Here is a 7,651-nt window from a genome sequence, read left to right as displayed (position 1 = left end):
ATAATATTTCTAACAAAATATCAATGGACCTTTTCTATTACACATAAATATATTATGTAAACGGAAAAGTGGAAATGCCTTTTATTAATAAAATATGTATAAGATACATACTAAATGATATGCTCTAGGGCATACTACTAACAAGCATACCAATGAATTTCATTTCAATTCCTCATAAATCTCAACTCAATTCAACTTCCTAAACATGAATTTAAAGAAAAAATAAAGAGATTGGACACTAACCACTTTGGAGCTCTAACTTGAGCTTGCAAATCTTCACTTTTTCCTCTTCAAATTGCTGCCTTAAGCTTGCTCTAGTGGTGATGACAAGTTTTTGTGAAGCCAACAAGTAATTTTATGGTGTGTTAGCAAGGAAAATTTAGAGAGAAGGAAGAACAAAAATGGTGGTGGTGGGAGAGAGATGAAGATAGGTTCAAATGAGGAAGAAGCTACTGGAATTATTTTATTTTTGTCCCATTTTTATGTTACTTTTTATCCCTTTAATTTATTTGTCAAGTGGTAATTGGGTGGAGGCATTGTAATGACATAAGTATGAGGTCATAATTCCAAATTTAACTCATTTTCTCTTTTTTTCTTTTCTACTCAATTTCAATTTAATTTGTAGCAATATTTATTCATATTTTATGTCATAATAATTATTTACTTAACTGGACAAGTCGGTCAAAAATCATCTCCGAAGACGAAATGACCAAAATGCCCTCTGTTTGGCTTATTGAGCCAAAATCGTCTGTACCAATCAAAAAATTTTTCTAAGCCGTTTCTTAGTATTCTAATGCCATAGAAATCTCAATGGCTCTTCTCTGGAATTCCAAAAATTATTTCATGAATTTTTCCCTGGGTTTAGGGCTTTTAGCTGTGAAAATAGTAACTTCCCACTAGGTTACCCATCAGTAGGGCACCGGCTCATTTAACTTAGTTGTATTTTACTTCTAAAATTTTTCCTAAATTTTTCTTATCATTATTTAAGTTATTTATGACTCCTCAATCTATTCTAAATATTTTTCCAGATATTCTAGCTGTTTGGACCAATACCGGTCACTAGAACAGTAGAATGTACGGAATTGCTACAGTGAGGGTGTTATAACTCTTCCCCTCTAATTTAAATTTCGTCTTTGAAATTTACCTGATGCAAACAGTTGAGAGAACTATTGCCTCATCATCTCCTCACTTTGCCAGGTTGCCTCCTCGGTGTTGTGGTGCCTCCAAAGCACTTTCACCTGTGGAATTTGTTTGTTCCTCAATTCTTTCACTTCCCGACCTAGGATCCCTATAGGTTCTTCTTCGTATGTCAAGTCCGATTGAATTTCAATATCTTCCATGGAGATGACATGTGAAGGGTCTGAGCGGTATCTTCTCAGCATAGATACGTGGAACACATTGTGGATCTTATCCAGCTCTTGTGGTAAAGCTAGCCTATAGGCCACTGGACCCATACGTTCAATGATTTCATATGGGCCAATAAACCTAGGGCTCAACTTACCCTTTCTTCCAAACCTTAGTACCTTTTTCCACGGTGACACCTTGAGGAACACTTTGTCACCAACTGCATATTCTATTTCTTTTCTCTTCAAGTCGGCATAGGATTTTTGTCTGTCTTAGGCAACCTTCAGATTGGCTTTAATTACCTTTACTTTCTCTTCAGTCTGTTTCACCAGGTCTGGCCTTACCAAGTTAGCTTCGCTCAATTTAGTCCAACACACTGCGGTTTTACATTTCCTTCCATACAGTGCTTCATACGGGGCCATTTGGATGCTAGCTTGATAGCTATTATTGTACGCAAATTCTGTCAGTGGGAGGTATCTATCCCAACTTCCCTCAAACTCAATGACGTAACTCCTCAGCATATCCTCAAGGACCTATCATTTGTTTCATGTTGTTATTATCATTTTAGTTTAATATTTGTACTAATTTAATAAGTTTCAATGTTTACCTGGATTACTCTTTCTGATTTCCCATCTGTCTGAGGATGGAAAGCTGTACTAAAGTGGAGTTGTGTGCCCAAGGAGTTTTGTAACTTTTTCCAAAATCTCGATGTAAATCTTGGGTCTCGATCAGATATGATGGAAAGTGAAATTCCATGTAGTCTAACTATCTTACTGATGTACAATTCTGCTAGCTTCTCCAATGAGTAGTCAGTCCTAACTGGCAGAAAGTGTGCTAACTTTGTTGATCTATCCACTATCACCCATACTACATTATGCTTCTTCTGGGTGAGAGGTAGACCACTTACAAAATCCATAGTGACCTGATCCCATTTCCATTCAGGTATGCTTATAGGCTGTAGCAAACCCGGTGGAACTTGATGTTCTGCCTTAACTTACTGACTTGTCAGGCATTTAGTCACATAATCAGCTATGTCCTTCTTCATACTAGGCCACCAGTAATGAAGCTTCAAGTCATGATACATTTTTGTGCTTCCTGGTTCCATAGCATAAATGCTAGTGTGTGCCTCTTTCAGAATATTGGCTTTCAATTCCCCATCATCTAGTACACATACTCTTCCTTTGTAGTACAAGCACCCGTCTGCTTTTATTACATAGTCAGTTTCCTTCCCTTCAGGGATTTTGCCCATAATAGCCATTAGCTTCTCATCTACCTTCTGCCCATCTAGAATCTGTTGTAGTAGGTTTGGCCTCACTTGCAACTCAGCCAAAATAGCTCCATCTCGGGCTAAGGATAGACAGGCATTTAAATATCTCAAGGCTACAATGGATTTTCTGCTCAAAGTATCAGCAACTACATTTGCCTTTGTAGTCAATCACACAGTCATAGTCTTTTAGGAACTCAATCCATCGCCTTTGTCTAAGGTTGAGCTCCTTCTGGGTTGGTAAGTATTTCAGCCTTTTGTGGTCCGTGTAAATATAGCATTTTTCCCCATACAGGTAGTGCCTCCATATCTTCAGATCCTACCCATGATCTGGAACTTGTAGCAATTATCTTCAGTGCAAAGATAATTGCTGCAAGTTCCATATTATGGGTAGGATAGTTCTGTTCATGTGGCCTTAGCTGCCTAGAAGCATAGGTGACCACTTTCCCCTTTTGCATCAATACACATCCTAACCCATTATGTGAGGCATCGCTGTAGACCACAAAGTCCTTTCCTGACACTGACTATGTCAACACTTGTAACACCCCTATGTTCGGCAGTGTGTTCTACTATTCCGGTGACAGTGTCTGTCCAGACAGCTAGGATGCCTAGAACTACATTTAAATGTTAGTAAGGAGACATAAAATAATGAAATACAAGAAAAGAAAATACAAGAAAAATTAATTAATTAGTACAAAGAAAAACGAGAAATTGAGAAAACGACAAAACTCGATGTTACCGAAAAATCGGGAATGCAACCCGAATAGGGGCATTGTGGTCAATTGACACCCCGAGTTGCCTTTTAACCTAAATATTCATTAAAAATAAATAGTATTAAAATTGGGGACCCCATAAAAAAAGAATAAAAAAAGAAAATTAGATATGTAATGAAAATTAGGGAAAATGTGAGGAATTAATTTGAATTATGAAACTTTGGATTATTAAAATGTTAAAATGAGTTAGTGGGGCACTAATGGAGAATTTATAAACATATATGGACAAATGTGGACAAGTCTACTATCTCATTTTCTACTCTTCTTCTTCTTTCTTCACTAAGCCGAATTGAAATTCCTTCCAAAACTCCATTGACGTCCATGTGTGGAACTTCATCCACTCAAGATCAAGCCATGGAACCATCATTAAAGTTGGAGTACACACCTTGGGCAACATTTTAGGAGCAAGAAAGGGAAGTTTTGGTGGAGTTTTGAAGAAGTCCAAAAGAGGTAAGTGGGTGTTTTCAATTCTTGTTTCATTAAAAGTGTAACTAAGGTTGTGGGTAGTTGAATTATGGAAGAAATTTAAGGTTTGATGAATTATTGGTGATTGAGCATTTTGGCAGCCATGAAACCTCACCATGAACAGCTTGTCCTTGCATGTAAATGGTTGTTTGGATGTTAATTTAAATGTTTAATTGTATTGAAGTTGAATTACATGTGTAAAGTTTGATTTGTAAGCTTGAAAAGTGAAAATGGAAGTTGATGGGTATGTGTAAACTTGTGGCAGCCTCATGAAGAAGATTGAAGTGTTTAAGTTTATGAAATATTATTGAATTATGTTGCTTATGGTGGCAGCAGGTGTATGTGAATAATTGTTTGGATTTGGACATGTAAATGGGGTATGTTCATGTGGTTAAATTGTGTAAATGAACTTTGGAAAATTTTGAGTTATAATGTGTATGTTGAGAATGGTTACAAGCTATCCAAAATGACCAAAATGTGTTGTTAAGTATGTTAATGTTATGGTACCAAATCAGAATTGGCATGAAATGTAAACTTGGTAAGTATAGAATGTGTAATTGGTAAGTGATGAACAATGTGTAATAGGGCAGTGTATATTTTAGCTTAGAACCTTAAGCGTGTGACTCCAATTGGTATGAGACCAATTGGAGGTGAAACTAGGCACAAAATGTGCCAACTTTCATGAAGGAAGCTTACTTATATTATGCCTAGAAGGTGACTTGAAAGCCTGAAAATTGACCATTTGAGCAGCAGTTAGTGTTTTGACCATAACTCACTCAAAACAAGTCCAATTGACCTGAAATTTTTACCATGAATAGTTTAGACATAGATCTACAATTCTTATGAAGACACCAAAGCCCAAAAATGGCCAGAACCAAGCCAAATAGCTTACACAAATTCGGGTACCAAAACTAGCCGAACCAAAAGTGACCTAAAAATGACCTAAACTTACCATTTTAGTGCATTCTGTCCAGCATTGGTAAATTGACCATATCTTGGTCTACACAACTCAGAATGACCTGAAATTTTTCCCCGCATGCAATAAGATATAAATTTACAAGTTTTTAGTTTGGACCGAAACCCAAAAACTGAGAGAACTAGGTCATCCGGCTAGGTCAAATTTGTGTACCGAAATCCGGTAAATTGCAATAAAATGCAATACACTTGAAAATGAATTTGGTAACATATACCAACACTAAAGGGCTATAAAATGTGACATATTAGTAACATTAGAATTGACTCACTTAGAGTACATCAAGGGTCAACATTATAGGCTGACTAATGAAATGAATTGAAGAGAATAGTACCAAGAAAATTTAGATATTGGATTTTATTGTTAGAAACAAATTCATTGAGTACTGAAACACTTTAAATTGTGTGTTTTAGTTGAAAAGGATATTGAGAAGCATAAGGAACATTGAGTCAAGGCCTAGAGGCGACTCAAACCAGGTTTGTGCACAACTAGATTTTAACTGATTTTGTTCTGAATATTTCATATGATTAAATGACATATTTTTCTTATGTATTATGTTTAACAAGCATTGGATTTAATTCAATGATTATTGAAATTGTTATAGTTGAAGGAACGGAAGCGTGAAAAACACAAGTTTATACCATTGAATTCAAAAATTTTCACCTAGGGTCACGTGCATCATGCAAGATTTATTTTGTCTATTTGATTTCAATGATAAACAACATATTAAAACTCTTTTAATATGTTTTTGGATCTGTATTTGCCATTTAAGATTTTAAAATTAATCAGATTAATTTTAGAACCCTAGATTAAATCAAGAACGATTACACTAACCTCTTGATACACTGCAGCGTGTCTGCGCCTTTGAGATTCGTCTTCAGGACACCAGATGTTGTCTCTCTAGCTTGTCCACACCAAGAACACCTATGGCAGCCCTTGAACAGCTTCTAAAGCTTTTTCTATTAATTAGAAATTCAAGTTCTGCCTTTTAAGAGATTAGAGATGTAAACAGGACACTAGAAACAATTTCTAGCGTTCTTAATTCAAGAGATTGATGGCTAATCTCTTTGAATTGATGAGAGATGAAGAAAAATAGATGAAAACCCTCAAAGTGGCGTGACAAAGGAGAGGAGTGACTGCTGGTTGCCTTTTCTTTTCATAACAACACTTAAATAGCTAGGTTAACACATTAAACCCTTGCCACATGTCACCCTTTGATTAGCTCTAGGTTTAAGTGACCCAATCACATTGTGCCAAGTGTCAAACCTATATTTAATCTTGATTTTAATCATCTTAGATGATTAAAAAACATTTGGCAAGCTTATGTGTAATCCCATGTGTCACCATCTCATGGTGCCACGTGTCACACTGTGAAATGACCAAAATGCCCCTGTGTCTTAATTTTGAGTTCTTAACCCAAAATAATTATTTTTCTTTTTCTAATTAATTTATATCAAATATAAATTAATTAATTAATCTCTATTAATTAATTTCTCATTAATTAAATTCATATTTAAACACTTTAAATATAAATTTAACTTATACTATACATCCAATAATCTAGATTTGGTTTCAAGTCATGCTGGGGACTTTGCAATTTAATTGCAAACCAAACCTATTTAATTAATCAATTAAACTCTTTAATTAATTAATTAAATCATATTTAAATAGGTGATAACTTGTGTATGTGTGTGACTTACTAGGCTCATCACTAATTGGCAATGAGATATGATATCAACTCTTAATATCATCAGAACTCTTTCTTACCATAAATGATTTCTCTAAATCATTTTATGAACCTCATAGACCATGGTTAACACCTAGCATAGCATGCCATGGCCACCCAATTAGTAATAAGGTTTACCTTAAATGAACCTATAATCATATGTTACCATGCACTAGAATCTCTCTGTTACATAATCAAAACTGAATCTTAAGTCATGGTTTATGTGAAACTCCATTTGTTATGAATATTATGTTCTCTTTTAATTGCAGTTCTTGATTAAAAGATTTTCTCATCGAAACTCTTTTACGAATAAATCTATCTGTCTGGCAGAACTTGAAACATCAAGAACAATTAAATGAACATAGGATTTTATCTCTATTTACTTAGAGGAACAGATTCCATCTTGATCAACACCTACCTCCATATATAACTAGTAGGAGCCAACACATGCCCATATACCCATACACAGTACAAGTATGAAAGCAGTATCAAACTCAAACTACCTACATACAAGATAACTGTGCTATCTCAGGTCTAAAGATTATATGCACTGATATGATTTATGACAAAACATTGACAAGAGTAAACTCCATGTACTTATCGTAAGTGTCACTGGTTCGGCCTACTTATCATTTATAAGTGCCTATCATGTTTATTATATGGCATGAGACTCACCATTCCATATTATTTATATCTCATATAAATAACTTGGGAACAAACATGAATACAATCTTTCTGGATAAGTCATGTCCTTATTATGAAGTATCCTCGATTGTGAACTTATTTATGATACTTTGTGCTAGAAATATTGTCACTCATATTCTTAACAACTTAAGAATAATATTTCTAACAAAATATCAATGGACCTTTTCTATTACACATAAATATATTATGTAAACGGAAAAGTGGAAATGCCTTTTATTAATAAAAATATGTACAAGATACATACTAAATGATATGCTCTAGGGCATACTACTAACAATCTCCCACTAGCACTAGAGCCATTCATTATAATATCTTAGACCTATCTTCTCAAGATGTCGGTCTAACTGAGTCTGTGACATAGGCTTAGTGAATGGATCAGCTGGATTTTCAGCTGATGTTAA

The sequence above is a fragment of the Hevea brasiliensis genome, chromosome 6 (genome assembly GCF_030052815.1).
Source record: "Hevea brasiliensis isolate MT/VB/25A 57/8 chromosome 6, ASM3005281v1, whole genome shotgun sequence".
Lineage (NCBI taxonomy): Eukaryota > Viridiplantae > Streptophyta > Magnoliopsida > Malpighiales > Euphorbiaceae > Hevea > Hevea brasiliensis.
The sequence above is the reverse complement of the archived record's forward strand: the minus strand, read 5'-3'. Positions refer to the sequence as shown.